An 18748-nucleotide genomic window follows, 5' to 3' on the forward strand; every position below is an offset into this window, starting at 1 on the left:
GTTTGGAACTGCCCAGATCAACAAAGGAGTGTTTTTCTGTACTTGCCTGTGTCCTACACTCCGAGAGATCTGTTGATTAATGATAGATTGCATTGACACAGCAGGGGGCTTAGCCGCACAGATCCTCAGGATGTGAGATAGGCACCTTTATACTCACAAGTAATAAACTCATCGGGGGTTCATCAACTAAGCCCTCTGACCTGTCACAGTCGTCTCATCAAAACCATTTACAGTTCCTGCACCCTTTCCTACCCAAAATCTAGATAAATGATACTATGACCCAGGGATCATAACAGGCAACTTTACTCCGTATGTTGCTGACTGAAATATGATGCATGCCATCCCATGCGTTCCCGCTGAATTGGTGAACTGAAGGTAATGTTTGCCTTACCTTAAGACAGTTCAATATGTAAGGTTAATGTAAACTCAGTATGTGTTAGAATAAAATTTTGCTGGACAAGATTTTGCTGGAAAAGACCATTTTGCTGGACAAGATTTTGCTGGAAAAGACACAAACAACAAATTCGCTGACTGGGACTAATTGAATCACTGCACAATGAGACATGCCACGCTTACGCATGGCTGGAACAAAGTTCATCTCGTGTCCTGACTGGGACTAATTGAATCACTGAGGACTAACAAGGTTCACTGGTATCCTATTATCAAACCAATCACATTCCGCCGGTGACGCGGACGGAACAAGATGGAACGAAGACCTTTCGCAATCACTGAAGAGGCAGAATTGGCAACACGAGTGTGTAAACTCCTGACTGGAGGAAAATAACGATATGCGCTAATAAACGAATTGATTGGATGAATGTAAATGATCTAAAACCAACTTCTTGGAATTGTATATAAGCTCGGCACGTACTACAATCGAAGAGAAGGTGCTCTCGCAGACCGCGTGGTTGCAGACGCTTCTCCCCGAACTCTGTCATTTAATAAAGTTGTCTCTCTTACTCAAAGTCTAGTTTCCGAGGAATCATTTTTCCTACAACAAATTGGCGCTGCGAGCAGGGTGCCACGGAGCTGAACAGTCGCTCGAGTCAGTGACCAGGGTGAGTAGTCAGATTTTTGACCACCCATAAATCAGAGACACTCGACAAGGCGACTGAATGGTGAAGCGGCACCAAAACGAATCTGGTACACAGACTGAGTGGGTAAGAGACACTACTTGATTTGTATTTGTGTATTTGTATTTGTGTATTTGTATTTGTGTAATAGTAACTAAGAAAAACCTCGAACCAGGAGGACACTTGTCTCAGACACCTAGCCTCAGGCCAGTTGTTAAGAGGGCAAATGCCCCACGCGAAGGCCAGGACCATGAAGTAGGTGCCGAGACTCCAAGGTGTTCTAAAGTCGTGATACTAGTCGAGTATGGTTAACATTTTTCTGCATTATATCATGTTGCTAAGTGAACTAGGAGATTATTAGTGTCGGTGTTGTAGGACCCTGATCAGGTAAACAGACACCGGGGAGGGGTAGAAACCCCGTCCAACAAGCAAGCGTTACACCTCCGGGCAGTTTTGAGAGAAAGACAAACCCGGACGTCTGAGAACGCTGGCATAGAGTGCGACAAGAAGCTCGGGTATTCTCGGAAGGAAAGAATAGGGGGGCTCTCTAAGGAACAGATCTCCAGACACGAAGGAACGATCGGTGAAGCAGCGGCAATGTCAGGTGAGGAAGTTAAGAGGGGACCTTCGGGCTCCCTCACATATTCTTATATGACAAACCGACAGTCGTTAATTAAGAAGATGCAGAAGGACGGTTGGGATGTGTCACAGACTTTAGAACTCCAGAGAAGCTGGTTGACTAAACAGACAAAGGATAAAACCAAGAAGGCAGGAATATAAGCGTAGTAGTTGACGTCCTGTGGCCCCCATAAAAGGTAAAAGGGAGGGGAGAATTTATGTGTCTGCACTAGTAGGGGGCCGACAATGTGAAATGCTGGTGGACACAGGCGCATCAGTTTCCATCACTAACCTCCCCCTCCCCATGACTAGTAAGTCAATACTCCTACGAGGACTCAATGGCACTAAAGTGCCAGCTTATTTGAGCACCACGCAGCTGGTGGAAATTGATAATATATACCTCCCCATGAAATTCTATGTGTGTAAAAATAATGAAGGTACAATATTAGGTAATGATATAATGAGGGAGTATAAAGCAATAATTGATTGTGACAAAGGAAAGTTAACATGGCCAAAGGCGGATGGCCGTAAGGAAAAAATTAGACAACTGGCAAATAACACTGGCACCCTTGGGGTGGCCACCGTAACTACCAGGGACTGGCACGAAGATACGGGAGGATACGGAGCCATTTGTGATTCCGTGATTGGGGTATGGGCTGAAACAAAGTTAGATACAGGAAAAGCTAGTATCGACCCTATTAAGATTCCCGGACCAGAACACAAGCCACACCGCCAGTACCCAATAAAGGCGGAGGCCAGGAAGGCAGTCGTGGACATAGTGAAGGGGCTAGTAGAAAGGGGTATCCTGAGGGAAACCACGAGCACTACTAATTCCCCCACATGGCCAGTAGAGAAACCTGATGGGAGCTATAGGTTGGCTATAGACTACACGGCCCTCAACAAGGTCACTCCTAAATTACACCCCATCGTTGCCAGTCCCTCAACAATTTTGAATGGGCTATCCCCTGAACAGAAGATATTCACCGTTTTAGACATAGCTAACGGATTCTGGGCACTCCCATTAGATCCGGAATCACAAGAGAAATTTGCATTCACAGTAGGGGATAAACAATATACGTGGACCCGATTGCCACAGGGATTCCATAATAGCCCAGCTATTTTTCACCGCGTCATGAGTGATATCCTAAAACAGATAGAAGTACCTAAAGGAAGCACTATTTTGCAGTACGTCGACGACATACTAATAGCCTCGGAAATGAAGGCAGACCATCTGGCAACCCTATATTTAGTACTAAGGGCCCTAGAGACGGCTGGCCTCAAGGTAAGCCCTAAAAAAAAAGCACAGATAGGAAAAACTCAGGTCCTATACCTGGGACATCTAATCTCCCAAGGACTTAAAGAAATGCCACAGGACAGGAAACACGCTGTCCAGGGCATGCCCGTAACAGTACGCGGAGTTAGGAAGGTACTGGGGCTCTTTAATTACAGTAGAAATGTTATCCCGGGGTTCGCTAAATTAGCAGAACCTATACAAAGATTAGTGAAAGGGGGTAAACCCGCGTTGGAACCGATAGATTGGGGACCGGAACAAGAGGAAGCTTATACTCAACTAAAGTCTGAGCTAGTATCAGCCCCAGGGCTAGGACTGCCAGATATGAGTAAGGACTTCCACTTACATTGCAACAATGAAGAAGGGTTTTACACAGCAGTAGTTACACAGGATCATGGGGATAAAAGAAGGCCCGTCGCCTACTATTCCACAGCGGAGGGACCGGTAGTCACAGGGCTCTCCCGGTGCATAGCTGCATTGGATTGTGCGGCTTGGGCAGTAAAGGTTAGTGAGCCGATAGCAATGACAGGAAACATTATATTGCACACTAAACACACTCTGGTAGAGATGCTGAATACCGGGAAATTAAGATCCGTCTCAAACATGACATGAGACATGCCAAGTGGGAGGCCGTCCTCCTCCCTCCGAGTAAAGCAGTAACCATTGTTAGAGACACGGGGGAGAACCCGGCAGAAGGAATACTGGGAACTGGGGAGCCCCACAACTGTGGGGATGTAGATATGAACCTGGAAGAAGATAGGATAAAAGACACCCCTTTAGCAACAGCGGAAGAGACGTTGTACGTAGATGGTTCACGCAAGTATATAGATGGGCTGCCCCGAACGGGGTGGGCGGTGGTTAATGGCGAATTAAAAACCGTAGAGTCAGGACGGATTGATGGAGGCCTATCGGCCCAAGTGGCAGAGCTAGTGGCTCTCACCAGGGCACTAGAGTTGTCAGGGAATAAAATCGTGAACATTTACACAGATAGTAAGTATGCCTTTGGGGTGGTCCACGATTATATGACTGCATGGGGTAGGAGGGGATTCATTACTACGGGAGGCAATCCCATAAAACACCAGCTGAGGATAGAAGCCCTCCTAGAAGCTAGCGACAAACCCCAACAGGTAGCAGTAATTAAGATTAAGGCACATCAGAGGGAACCGGACCAGACTAGCCCGGACTGGTTAAATCACCAGGGGAACCAGGCTGCGGACCAAGCAGCACAAAGGGCGCTAGAGCAAGAAAGGCTCGAAGAAGTACCAATAGCCGCTGTGAGCAGCTCCGAGGACGAGATAAGTATTGACAAATTCCATGAGGACACCCCCGACGTCGAAAAGGTACGTGGGAAGAACAAGGCGCAAAGCGGGGAAGCGATAATGTCTGGCGAAAGGATAACAGGGTAATGGCCCCCAAGTGCATTCAAAATACGCTATTAGAACTCCACCATGGGCTTGTACACTCAGGGAGAGAAGCGATGATGGGAAGCCTCAGCAAAGAATGGTGGTGGAAGGGGATGAGAAGAGATATCGCGAGATACTGCCATCGATGTATCACCTGTGCGCAGTATAACCCCGGGCGACCCATAAAGGTCAAAATGGAACATCAACCAAGGCCGCGAGGGCCCTGGGAGCACATACAAATAGACTTCACAGGTCCCCTTCCACCGTCACACGGCAAAACCTACTGCCTCGTGGTCAAAGACCAATTCACCCGCTGGGTAGAGGCTTTCCCCACGCGAAATTGCACCGCTTTGACGGTTGCCAGAGTCTTAGCTGAAGAAATAATCCCCAGGTGGGGAATACCAATTCAAATGGACTCTGATCAAGGTACCCACTTTACCGGGAGTGTCATAAAAACGGTATGCCAATTAATGGGAATTAAACAAAAATTACACATCCCATACCACCCTCAAAGTTCGGGCATGGTGGAATGAATGAACCGAGCCCTTAAAAATGCATTGGCAAAGGCAATGCAGACGTCAGGGAAAACCTGGACTGAAGTATTGCCCATTATCCTAATGAAGCTGCGAGCCACTGAAAACCGAACGACAGGCTTGACCCCTTATGAATTGATGACAGGAAGTACGATGCAATTGCCAGAAGGCATCATAACAGGTGGGGCCGATGTAGGCCCTTTAAAAGATAGACTAAAACGATACGTTCTGGAACTTAGCACTCAATTAAAGGAGATGCGAAAGAATGTCCGTGATAATCAGGAGGACAAGGATCGGGCACAAGAGCTCACAATGACGGCTTATGTTCCCTCAGCGGGTAGTAAAGTCATGGTGAAAACTCTGCCCAGCAAACCAGGGTTCGCCCCAAAATGGAGTGGGCCATATGAAATCGTAATCAGTGGGGATACCTGTGCCTGTCTAGACATAAGGGGTAAAGGAGTATGGAAGCATTGGACACAATTGAAAGTATATAAAGACGACTGACTGGCTACTTTCTGAATCTGTTTTACAGGTGATCTGCACACCCTTTGTCATAAAATTCCTGTAAAGACTGGACTGTAGTGATATATTAATCATGTTTAGAGTATTATGGGTAATGGCGTTATTTTATATTGTCACGGGAAGCGCGGTACCCCATTTACGTAAAGAGAGAGGATTGCATGTAAATACCTTTCTGTATATGTCATATGTCTATGCGAAAAAAATGGGCCAAAGCTCCTGCTGGGTGTGCGCCATGTGCCCACCCATACGGGGGGAGGAATCCCATTAAGGCCTATCCCCTTTAAGGTAGAGGAGATGGTAGGGTGGTTATTATACTCTAATACCACCTGGAATAAGGAGGATACCATACAAACCCAAAATAGCTTGAATCCAGGTCAGCTGGAACATGAGTGGAAACAGGCAGGGTATAACCCCACGAACTTTAAAGGATGGTTTCATCCCCAGTACGATAATCGAAGGTATCCAGAAGAGCTATTAGTCAGCACAGGGGGAAAACTAAACAATGCAGAGGGGGAAGTCTGCTTGGTAAACTATGACGAGACAGGGTTAGTGGTTGGATGGAGTAAGTGCAAGTATAATTACACTTTAACCAAAACCAGTACTAAACCACCAGGTGCCCTAGAATGGCCCTACGTGGGAATGTTTAATTTATCCGAAGTGCTAAACCGGACTAGCAATCTACCCTGGAGGGGAATACGTGGGATCATGTACCAACTTTGGAACAAATTTGAGGCCAATAATAATACCTATTTCATTTGCGGATATAAGGTGTATCCATGGCTTCCACGAACCTGGACTGGGTCATGCTATATAGGATACGTAGTACCATACATCCATCATTTATCCTCCCTAACCCACCACTACGGGTACCAGTCGTTATGGCAACCAGCCAAGCATGTTAAGAGAGCTATTACGGAAACCGAAAGATTCTGGGCTATAGCATTCCCCTGGTACGGAACAGGAAAAATAGCAAGGGAATCCATAAACATGGCAGCAGTGCTCGAACAAATAGCCAACGATACGGCTGAGTCCCTGAGAGAAATGAGTGCCGAAATGGTGGCGATCCGGACCACCGCCTTACAGAATAGGATAGCCCTAGATTATCTGTTGGCGGCGCAAGGAGGCACCTGTGCCCTGATCGGGACAGACTGCTGTACATATGTCCCAGATAGCTCTGAGAATATCACGAACCTAGCAAATCATATCCAAGAAGAAATAAAGAAGCTCCATCAATCCACAAGCACAGGGGGATGGCTTGATTGGTTGCTAGGGAAGACCAGGTGGGGAGCGTGGATGATGCAAGGGATAATAATAATAATAGTTGTAATTTGTATGTTGATGAGTTGTGCGCTGAGCCTTATAAAGTTGTGTTTCCAAACTGCTATGAAAACCATGATGCCGATCGCCTCTATCAAGGAGGAACACACCAACCTGCTACCAAGGGATGAAGAACACCAATACGACACTGTCGAAGGAGCAACCGAACCCCCGGACATTAGCCAGTGGCTGTAAGCACCGACGAAAGGGGGACCGAGGATAGTCATCTGGGAGCAAATGAATCGTGCTCCAGGACCAAGAGGAGGGACTGTTAGAATAAAATTTTGCTGGACAAGATTTTGCTGGAAAAGACCATTTTGCTGGACAAGGTTTTGCTGGAAAAGACACAAACAACAAATTCGCTGACTGGGACTAATTGAATCACTGCACAATGAGACATGCCACGCTTACGCATGGCTGGAACAAAGTTCATCTCGTGTCCTGACTGGGACTAATTGAATCACTGAGGACTAACAAGGTTCACTGGTATCCTATTATCGAACTAATCACATTCCGCCGGTGACGCGGACGGAACAAGACAGAACGAAGACCTTTCGCAATCACTGAAGAGGCAGAATTGGCAACACGAGTGTGTAAACTCCTGACTGGAGGAAAATAACGATATGCGCTAATAAACGAATTGATTGGATGAATGTAAATGATCTAAAACCAACTTCTTGGAATTGTATATAAGCTCGGCACGTACTACAATCGAAGAGAAGGTGCTCTCGCAGACCGCGTGGTTGCAGACGCTTCTCCCAGAGCTCTGTCATTTAATAAAGTTGTCTCTCTTACTCAAAGTCTAGTTTCCGAGGAATCATTTTTCCTACAACAGTATGTAAGAATGGCCTCAGTACATAAGGTTAGTCCATAGTTACTCCAGCAGCCACGTAGACAACTCTACCCGCACCACCCCCACTACCTCCCCCCCGCCCCGTCCCTCTCCTGTATGTACATTGCGGCTCACTCTGTGTATTGTTATCCAGCCATTTCACATGCTCGAGCGGTCAGGCCGTCCTTGGGCGGGCAGCACTTTCTTATCTCTTAGATATTTTTCACACTCCAGTCTCTGTGCTTGAATGATCAACACCTTTACGGGCATGTTGGCCTCTCGCTCTCTCTCAACGTTCTACTCCCAGCTTTCTACTCTCAGTACTGAAAGCCCGCCCCCCAACTGCCCCCCTTTAACCCTACATTCTCCGGTAAACCACAAACTCCATTGCCGAGCCACTGACTCCATCCCTCTCCCTAACATGTGTCTGAGGCTAAACCACACAGTTCACAACCTTGGTGTTATATTTGACCCTGAAATGACCTTCCAACCACATATCCACAGCATAACTAAGACTGCCTATTTCCACCTCCATAACATTGCCCATCTCTGCCCTTGCCTCAGCTCATCCGCTGCTGAAACCCTCATCAGTGCTTTTGTTACCGCTAGATTTGACTATTCCAACGCACTCCTGGCTGGCCTCCCACATTCTACCCTACATAAACTTGAGGTTGTAGGAATTGACGAATTCCTACGAATAACTGAGATCGACACAGGAGAACAATGAAACAGGTCTTTACTCAACGGAGATGACACGAGGACTGCCTGGGCAGTCACGTGGTTTGCGGCGTGACGTCATCGCGTTTGCCCGCGTTTTCCCGCGCTCTTAAAGGGGGCACGCCCCATACATGCAAACTCTATATACAAAACACAGTAATGCCTAACACAATGGTACAGGCTTAGGCTGGTGTTAGAACATCGTTAAAGAGAATTATATACAGTTGCCCAGAGTCATTCAGTGGTTCTGCCACATGCGCCCCCCCAGAATTCGCTTTAACGGACAAAGTCAAACGGTGAGGGGGTCTGACGAGCCTGTCAGAACGACTCCTGTACTCCTGAGGCGGAGGCTGCAGGGCAGCTGGCGGTCTGGCAGGCGGTCGCACTTGGCCTGCCATAACGACGATGGGTGGCCGACCCCGTCTCAGCGGTTGTGCTGTCTCGACGGGGCGGTTGAGGTCCAGATGTGCTGGCTTTAAGCGATCGACTGAAATGTGGTCCGGTTTACCACTGACATCTACCGTGAAGGTTTTGTCCCCTGCTTCCAACACACGGAAGGGACCGGTATATGGGGCCTTGAGCGGATCCCTATGTGCGGCATGGCGAATAAAAACGTACTCAGCCTTGTGAAGCTCCGTGGGAACGTGTGACCTCTGCAGCCCGTGGTGCGAATTGGGCACCGGTGCGAAACATCTGGCCGCCTCTTGGTGACTAGCAAGCTGGGCAGACGCGGACCATGGCTCCGTCGATATTGGTAGGAAGTCCCCTGGGACTCGCAGCGGCTGACCATACACGAGTTCCGCAGATGAAGAGTGAAGGTCTTTTTGGGGGCCCACGAAGGCCCAACAGGACCCACGGTAGCTTGTCTGCCCATCCAGCGTCCTGGAGGCTGGCCCTCAGGGCGGCTTTCATTGAGCGGTGGAAGCGTTCGCAGAGGCCATTCACCTGTGGGTGGTAGGCTGTGGTGTGGTGTAATTTGACACCGAGTCCTTGGGTCACTGCATTCCAGAGTTCGGAGGAAAACTGCGGTCCCCTGTCCGATGAAATATCTGCGGGCACTCCGAAATGGGCGATCCAGGAGGAAATGAACGCCCTGGCCACGTCCGCCGAAGTAGTGGATGACAGGGGAACTGCCTCTGGCCATCTGGTGGTGCGGTTAACCATGGTCAGGATGTATGAAAAACCATGGGAGGGTGGGAGTGGTCCTACCAGGTCCACGTTGACATGGTCAAAACGTCGCTCCGGAACTGTGAAGGCGGCCAACGGAGCTTTGATGTGGCACTGTACCTTTGCCTTTTGGCAGACCACGTAGGTGTTGGCCCAGTCGCGGACATCTTTATGCATGCCATGCCATACAAATTTCGCAGACATCAGTTTCTGAGAGGCCTTCCTTCCAGGGTGTGACAACCCATGTATGGCGTCGAACACTTTGCGGCGCCAGACAACCGGCACGACAGGGCGAGGATCCTGTACGGAGACGTCACACAACAGCATGGTACCTGCCGAAAGGAACTTGACATCGGCCAACTGGAGGCCGGTGATGGCCGTTCTGTAAGCTTGGACCTCCAGGTCTGAAGCTTGGTCCGCTGCCATGAGGGCGTAGTCGATGCCCAAATGAACCGTATTGACGACCGCGCGGGAGAGGCAGTCTGCCACCAGGTTGTCCTTACCGGCCACGTGCCGTATATCCGTGGTGAATTTGGATATGTAGGTCAGTTGACGCTGCTGTTGGGTTGACCACGGTTCAGCGGTCTTGGACATTGCAAAGGTCAGCGGCTTATGGTCCACAAAGTCGGTGAAAGGACGTCCTTCCAGAAGGAACTGAAAATGGTGGATGGCCAGAAAAAGTGCGAGCAACTCCCGGTCGAACATGCTGTATGCTCTCTCGTTCTGCCGTAGTTGACGGCTGAAGAATGCCAACGGCTGCCACGTCCCATTCACCCATTGCTGTTGCACGGCACCGACTGCGTAGTCCGACATGTCGGTGGTGAGGGCGATGGTGGCTCCTGGCAGCGGGTGCGCCAGCATAGTCGCATTGGCTAAGGCGCTTTTGGTGTCGGCGAACGCTCGGGCCATGTCATCCGTCCAGTCTACCGGGTTCTTGCCAGTCTTGCCCTTGAGGGCCTCGTACAGGGGCCGCATGAGTAGTGCCGCCTTAGGCACGAAATGGTGGTAAAAATTTACCATGCCTAGGAATTCCTGCAGGGTCTTTATGTTCTGCAGGCGTGGAAAAGATGTCACCTCCTCTACCTTCGAAGGTAAAGGAACCGTTCCCTCTGAGGTGATGCGATGCCCCAGGAAGTCAATTTGGTGCAGGCCAAACTGACACTTGGCCGGGTTGATAATCAGGCCGTGTTGGCTGAGGCGTCGAAAAAGGGTGCGTAGGTGACAGGTATGTTCTTCCTTGGTAGGACTGACAATTAGAATATCGTCCAGGTAGACGAAGAGGAACTTGAGGTCCTGCAGCACGGAGTCCATCAGGTGTTGGAAAGCCTGGGCGGCGTTCTTTAACCCAAACGGCATCCGTAAAAACTCGAAGAGGCCGAATGGGGTGATGACTGCGGTCTTCTGGACGTCCTGTGGATATGGAGAGGTGAAGACCAGGGACTATTCGACCGGCGAATAATCCCTAACCGTTCCATGGTTGCGAACTCCACCTTTGCGACCGCCAGCTTGCCAGGTTCCAGGGGCCGGGCCCGCGCGTAGACCGGGGGGCCATTGGTGGTGATGTGGTGTTATGTTTCGTGGCTGTGGAGGAGAATGTGGGTCTTGTCAGGTCGGGGAATTTGCTGAGCAGGCGAGCGAACTCATCAGGAGTCGGGAACGCACAGGAGACGGTGCGTGACGTAGTGTTACTGCGATAACACGGAAGAGAATTAAAAGTGGCTGCGTTGATCAGCCGCCGGTTCCGAACATCGACCAGGAGGCTGTTGGCGCACAGGAAATCTGCGCCGAGGAGGGGCTGGGAAACGTTGGCCGTAACAAACTCCCAGTGAAAACGTTGCCCCCCGAGGCACAACTCCACTCGCCGTCTGCCGAAGGTCCGGATTGTGCCGCCATTGGCCGCTTCCAGGGCGGGGCCGTAATTCCCCGTCTGCACATCGAGGGCGGACGCGGGTAAAATGCTACACTGCGCTCCGGTGTCACACAGAAAACGACGACCGGAGACGGTATCGGTGATGAACAGCAATTTTCCCGCGTTGCCAATCGCCATCGCAGTCGCGGGGTGCCCGTTAGACCCGTTCCTCGGTGGTCGCAGTGTCAGATGATGCTGGGTTTTTTTGTGGGGAAAACTGCAGGGAGGGCGGCAACGCTTCGCCTTCGCGCCAAACTGCGCGTGGTAGAAATACAGCCCAACAGGCTGATGAGCTGGGCCGGCGTCTGCGGGGGATGGGTGCCTCGTGGCGGCGCAGTACTGCAGAGTTACAGCGAAAATTTTGTCAGCCTCCGCCGCGAGTGTTGCGCAGTCTTCAGTTTCAGGTCTGGCCAGGGCAGTTTGTACCTGTTCAGGCAGTTGGCTGAGGAAAATTTCACGGAATAGGAAACATTCCCGTTCTGAGCCCAGGAGTGTGAGCATTTGGCTCATCAACTCTGAAGGCTTGGAGTCTCCGAGCCCGGGCATAGCGAGTAATCGACGGGCGCGCTCCGATTTTGTGAGCCCGAAAACTTGCAGTAACCGCGCTTTGAGGGTTTCATACTTGTGCTCCGTTGGGGGGTTTTCGAGGAGGCTGACGATCCGAGAGGCGGTAGAGCTGTCGAGTGCGGGGACCACGTAAAGATACTTGGTCTGATCCGCATCGATGTTCCTCAGGGCGAACTGGGCCTCGACCTGAATAAACCACGAGGGCGCTTGCTGCTCCCAGAACTGCGGTAGCTTTAGCGAAACGGCGTTTGCCTCCATGCTGTGCTATTCATCTGTGAAAACGTTCACAAAAATGGGGTCACCAATGTAGGAATTGACGAATTCCTACGAATAACTGAGATCGACACAGGAGAACAATGAAACAGGTCTTTACTCAACGGAGATGCCACGAGGACTGCCTGGGCAGTCACGTGGTTTGCGACGTGACGTCATCACGTTTGCCCACGTTTTCCCGCGCTCTTAAAGGGGCCACGCCCCGTACATGCAAACTCTATATACAAAACACTGTAATGCCTAACACAATGGTACAGGCTTAGGCTGGTGTTAGAACATCGTTAAAGAGAATTATATACAGTTAGCCAGAGTCATTCAGTGGTTCTGCCACAAGGTCATCCAAAACTCGGCTGCCCGTGTCCTGACTCACACAAGTCCCTCACACATGTTCGCTGATGATTGCACACTGTTCAGCACCATTCGAGACTCGTCAGATACTGACGCAGTCCGTGTCCATATGTAGCAAGACCTGGACAACATTCAAACTTGGGCTGACAAGTGGCAAGTAACATTCGCACCACACAAGTGCCAGGCAATGACCATCTCCAACAAGCGAGACTCTAACCATCTCCCCTTGACATTCAATGGCATTATCATCGCTGAATCCCCCACTATCAACATCCTGGGGGTTACCATTGATCAGAAACTGAACTGGACCAGCCATATAAATACTGTGGCTACAAGAGCAGGCCAGAGGCTGGGAATTCTGCGGCGAGTGTCTCACCTCCTGACTCCCCAAAGCCTTTCCACCATCTACAAGGCACAAGTCAGGAGTGTGATGGAATACCCTCCACTTGCCTGGATGAGTGCAGCTCCAACAACACTCAAGAAGCTCGACACCATTCAGGATAAAGCAGCCCGCTTGATTGGCACTCCATCCACCTTCAACATTCACTCCCTCCACCACCGGCGCACTGTGGCTGCAGTGTGTACCATCTACAAGATGCACTGCAGCAACTCGCCAAAGCTCCTTCAACAGCACCTTCCAAACCCGCGACCTCTACCACTTAGAAGGACAAGGGCAGCAGACGCATGGGAACATCACCACCTACAAGTTCCCCTCCAAGCCACACACCATCCTGACTTGGACCTGTATCGCCGTTCCTTCACTGTCGCTGGGCCAAAATCCTGGAACTCCCTTCCTAACAGCATTGTGGGTGTACCTACACCATATGGACTGCAGCGGTTCAAGAAGGCGGCTCACCACCATCTTCTCAAGGGCAATTAGGGATGGGCACTAAATGCAGGCCTAGCCAGCCAGCGACGCCCACATCCCATCAATGAATTTTTTAAAATGAATAAAAAGTCCCGTTCACCCATCACCCTCTGCTCGCTGACCTACATTGGCTCCTGGTTAAACAACACCTCGATTTCAAAATTCTCATCCTTGTTTTCAAATCCCTCCATGGCCTCGCCCCTCCCTATCTCTGTAATCTCCTTCAGCCCCACAACCCCCCCACCCTCCACCCCCTCCCCCCCACCCCACCCCCGGAAATATCTGCACTCCTCTAATTCTGCCCTCTTGAGCATCCCTGATTATAATCGCTCAACCATTGGTGGCCATGCCTTCTGTTGTCTAGGCCCTAATCTCTGGAATTCCCTCGCTAAATCTTCCGCCTCTCTATCTCTCTTTCCTCCTTTAAGACGCTCCTTAAAACCAACCTCTTTGACCAAGCTTTTGGTCACCTGCCCTAATTGCTCCTTGTGTGGCTTGGTGTCAAATTTTTTGTCTTATAATATTCCTGTGAAGTGCCTTGGGTCATTTCTGCTGAGTTATCTAATTTCAGTACTGCAGTTAGCCTCAGTGCCCCTGGGCTAGGGAAGTGAAAAGCGTCCAGGGTTCCCATAGCAACAGGAGGAGGCCATTCAGCCCCCGGCCCTGCTCCACCATTCAATCAGATGACAGCTAAACTGTACCTCAACTCCATTTTCCCGCCTTTGCCCTGTATCCCTTCATACCCTAAACTAACAAAAATCTATCGATCTCACTCCTGAATGCTCCAATTAACCCCCAGCATCCACAGCCTTTTGGGGGAGAGAATTCCAAATTTCTACTAACCTTTGTGTGCAAAAGTGTTTCCTGATTTCGCTCCTGAACGGCCTGGCTCTAATTTTAAGATTACGCCCCCTCGTTCTGGGCCCCCCCACCAGAGGGAATAGTTTCGCTGTATCTACCCAATCGAATCCTTTTAATATTTTAAAGACCTTGATCAGATCGCCCCTGCCGGAAAGTGCGTCTGTGTGTTAATTGGATGTGACCGGATCAATGCCTTCAGAAGAGGAAGGGGAGAAGTGGTCCTGATGGGTGACTCTCCTTCAAAAGGGTTAAGTCCAACCCAGTGGCTACAAAACAAGTTCCTCACCTCTCCATGGCCTTACAGGGGCCTCAGTAGTCAACATTAATTCCAACATGTTTCGTTTCCTGCAGGTTTGTGACGTCTCAGCAAAATCCAATCACAGACCCTCTGGTCCTGTGGCTGAACGGTGGACCTGGGTGCAGCTCCTTGGATGGATTCCTCTCTGAAAATGGACCTTTGCATGTCAGTACTTCCTTTACCGAAGGGCAAGGATTGAGCTTCACTGTTGACTAATCTCAGTCAGGACAGCAGCATTGGCTTTAACTCCCCCTGGACTGTGGGAATGGAACAGCCAGGGTTCCTGTTACAGTCACTATCCACTGACCCTGCTGTAGGTGCACGAATGGACATGCGATGCCCCGTTAGTAGAATAGCTCACCAACATTGACTGTCTGGGCTAATACATGAACAGTGGCCATTAGTAAGGAGGATCCATCACTGGCAAGCCTGGTTCTGTCCTGGTCCAATGCCCACTTATCGGCTTGAGGTGGTGGATCACGATTGGGAAAACCGGGCACTGGTTCCCTTACAGCCACCACCAACACGGATCAGGGATCGAACCTGCGACCTTCTGGTCAGGAAAGCTCAGTGCCATACTGTGTTGTACATTTATACTCAGCCATTGGGAACTGGGAATAGTGTTTTGATGTCAAATGGGGGCTTATCCACTGAGTGAACGGGAGATAAATAGCCAAGGAACTCCTGAAAATCCCTTCAGGCCATTCTGGAAAGGGAATCAAGCTGAAGCTTAGGTTCAGTGCAGAGTCACCCAGCTACAGTGGCCAATCAGAGTGGAGCCGTGGACCTGCTCAGGACACCAAGCAAATGAGCCATAACTCGACCGGTAAAGGATTCCACCACTTAATAAACAAGACAGTGTGAAGACCCGGGGGTAGTGTGAGGGCCCGGGGGGCGTGTGAGGGGCCGGCGGGGAGTGTGAGGGCCTGGGGGGAGTGTGGGGCCCCGGGGGGGTGGGGTGGTGTGTGAGGGCCCGGGGGCAGTGTGAGGGCCCGGGGGGGGTGTGGGGGCCCGGGGGGGTGGGGTGGTGTGTGAGGGCCCGGGGGGAGTGTGAGGGCCCGGCGGGGAGTGTGAGGGCCCGGGGGGAGTGTGAGGGCCCGGGGGGAGTGTGAGGGCCCGTGTGGGGGGTGGTTGGGGGTGGGAGTGTGAGTTGGTTAGTGTGGATTGAGGGTGAAAGCTCAGATCCTGTTGACTCCGATTCATTTGCTTGCAGGTGCAGGGTGACGGCAGCACACTCTACATCAACCAGTACAGCTGGAACAAGGTGGCCAACGTGCTGTACCTGGAGTGCCTGGCTGAGGTCGGCTTCTCCTACGATGATGATCAAAACTACGCCACCAACGATAATGAGGTATTGTGCCCGGCCCAGCCCAGCCCAGCCCCCGGCCTTGCCTGCCCATCCGTTAGGACATCCCAGGTGGCAAGTGTGCGTGCTGGGGGCCGGGTCACCACCTACCAGAGAGCAGGGGGTAGAAATGTGCTTGTAAATTGCAAAACACCTCACCGTTGAAGCCCAGGGCAGTTTATTTATTGTGTTCAACAATCGATGTCACATGAGGTAGCTGCTTGAGCAGCTGGTGTTGACTCTCCCCATCTAGACTGTTGTTTAGACGGACCTTGTTCTACCTGAACCTTTACACAGTCCAGCCTGTTCTACCTGTTCATTTTCTTCATTGCCCTATGCTCTGCTCTTCTCTACCCCTCCCTCCCTCCCTCCATCCCCCTGGTTTCTGCCCTCTCTCCTGCTGCTGCCATTCCTGGCTCTGATTTTGGGGATGATGAGCCCATCCCTCGACTGGGTAGTTTAATTGTATTTCGACAGTGCCTTCGATTGAAGCGTCTCATTGCACTTCATACAACGAGTGACATTGTAATGTGTGGTGACTGTTGATGTGTAGGTGAATGTCTGATCTTTCTCAGCACTGGTTGTCCGGGCAGGATTGTTTTTGTGTTTAAACTGGGTGTGTTTCCTGACTGGAACATGTCTCTCTGTAACGTGAAGGTGCTTCTCTCATCTTCCAGGGCCCTTTACACTGCACTTGCTTAGTTTGGAATCCAAAAAAACAGCACTTGGCCCAACTTTCCCAGTGGGAAAGGGAGCTGGATTTAGCCACGTTAATCCAGATGTTGGCTCCTGGATCCAGTGTCCTGGAATCTGAACTAAACTGCGACAGTGTGAAGCAGCATAGGAAAGCAAGCCACCACAATACAAAAAGCACTTAAAGGATTTAATCATTGAGCAAATGTCATGCACAAAGGACACTTTCCTCCAGTACCATGGCCAGAGTCTGGTGACAGAACCAACCCTCTCCTGTTATCCCGTGCTTCATTAAATACATTTTCAAATCTTTTATTAATCAACGGATCTCTCGGAGTGTAGGACACAGGCAAGTACAGAAAAACACTCCTTTGTTTATCTGGGCAGTCCCAAAAACCGATGCCCCCTCAATCACCCACTGCCTCAAATCCCTATTCAATTCTCCTGGGGTTTTCTTACACTGCCTGCCTCCCCTGGGCAGACCATTCCACACATTCACCACCCTCTTCATGAATTAGTTAAATCTAAACTGTTTGTGTATCTTCCCTCTCCTGAGCTTGTCCCCTGTTTCTAGGGTTTGTGTCAATGTTGAATTTATTATTGGGGTTCAGTTTATCAATTCCCTAAAGAATGTTGGATAAATCTTCCCTGAGCCTTACCTTCACCACAGTGAACAATCCCAGGCTCTTCAAATTTCCCTCACAGCTCAGATGCCTTAAGCTAGTTATCATTTCCATTGCACTGCCTCCAATGCCAGGATATCCTTTCTGTAGCATGGCGACCAGGATTGTACACAGTACTCTACTGGGATTTCTCCTCTATCCCTGTGGCTACACATCCCAACATTCGGCTAGTTTTCCTTACTGCTGCTGCACATCGTGCTGTTGGATTCAGTGAACTATCCAGCAATACTCCCTGATCACTCCCTGTTGTGTTATGTTGCCAAGTCATTCAGTTTATCAGAGGATCGCGACCGGCACAGCTAAGATCAACCTCAAGGTATTTACGCTTCCTTCCGACATGGAAACCGGGATCATCCTCTTCTGCCCTTCCCCGACCATGTGTTTTCCGCCCATTCATGAATGGGTGGCGTGTCTCAGCTGTGGTCTGGAACGCTGCCCCTATCCCCAGCCCCGCACTCTAACGTGGGATTGAAGCATTTGTTAAAGGGTGTGTTGGTGCGAGAGAATAAAGAGCCTGTATTTTATACAGCACTTTATCAGGATGTCTCAAAGCGCCTCATAACCAATGAAGTACTTTCAAAGTGTAGCCACTGATGTAATGTAGGGAAATGCAGTAGCCAATTTGTACACAGCAAGATCCCACAAACAGCAAATGAAGTAAATGACTAGTTAATTTAACTGAGGGAGGACACTTGTTCAAGAGACCGAGAGACCTCCTCTGCTTCTCTCCAACTGGCGCCGTGAGACCTTCTACATCCACCTGAACAGGCAGATGGGGCTTGTCTTAACCTGTAATCTGAGAGTCGAGAGCACGTCCGACAGAGCAGGCGGAGAGGGAGAGACTGGGCCTGCTCGGCTCCTGTATAAGTACAGTGTGTTGGAGAGAGGATCTGGAGCTCCTCCCTCACACCGCAATGTCCCAATCACTCCAGTCATATGGTCTCCCTGAACCTTTTAAATACTTTTAATCACTTTTGGTTTTGGTTTGTTTCTACTGAAGGATAGGCCTAAGATCTGCTTCCAGCCACTGCCAATGTGCCCTGTGCCTGGCCGACATGGGCTGGGGGCTATGCTAGTGTAACTTTTCCCCCTGATTATCACAGCTGCTCCCCCTCCCTGCGAGGGACACAGTGAAGTCTCCTCTCCTCGTGCATCTCTCTGTGTGACGCAGCTTCCAACACAGCAGACGAGCGAGCTCCCCAACACCACCATTAATCGGCTCTTCGAAAGAAAGACTTGCATTTCTGTAGCACCTTTCACAACCTCAGGACATCCCAATGTGCTGTACAGCCAATGAAGTACTTTTCGAAGTGTAGGCACTGTTGTAATGAAGGAAACACGGCAGACACAAGGCCCCTCAAACAGCAATGTGATAATTACCAGATCATATTTTAGTGATGTTGGTTGAAGGATAAGTATTGGCCAGGTCA

At 50.2% G+C, this 18748-nt stretch overlaps 1 pseudogene; it reads left to right on the top strand.

Moving 5' to 3' along the window:
- The window catches only part of LOC147116208 (lysosomal protective protein-like), a 138088-nt pseudogene that overhangs the window by 90367 nt on the left and 28973 nt on the right, over positions 1–18748 (top strand).

This window comes from Somniosus microcephalus, chromosome 6 (assembly GCF_052327205.1).
Source record: "Somniosus microcephalus isolate GS21.2 chromosome 6, FLI_Smic_1.0, whole genome shotgun sequence".
NCBI classification, from domain to species: Eukaryota; Metazoa; Chordata; class Chondrichthyes; order Squaliformes; family Somniosidae; genus Somniosus; species Somniosus microcephalus.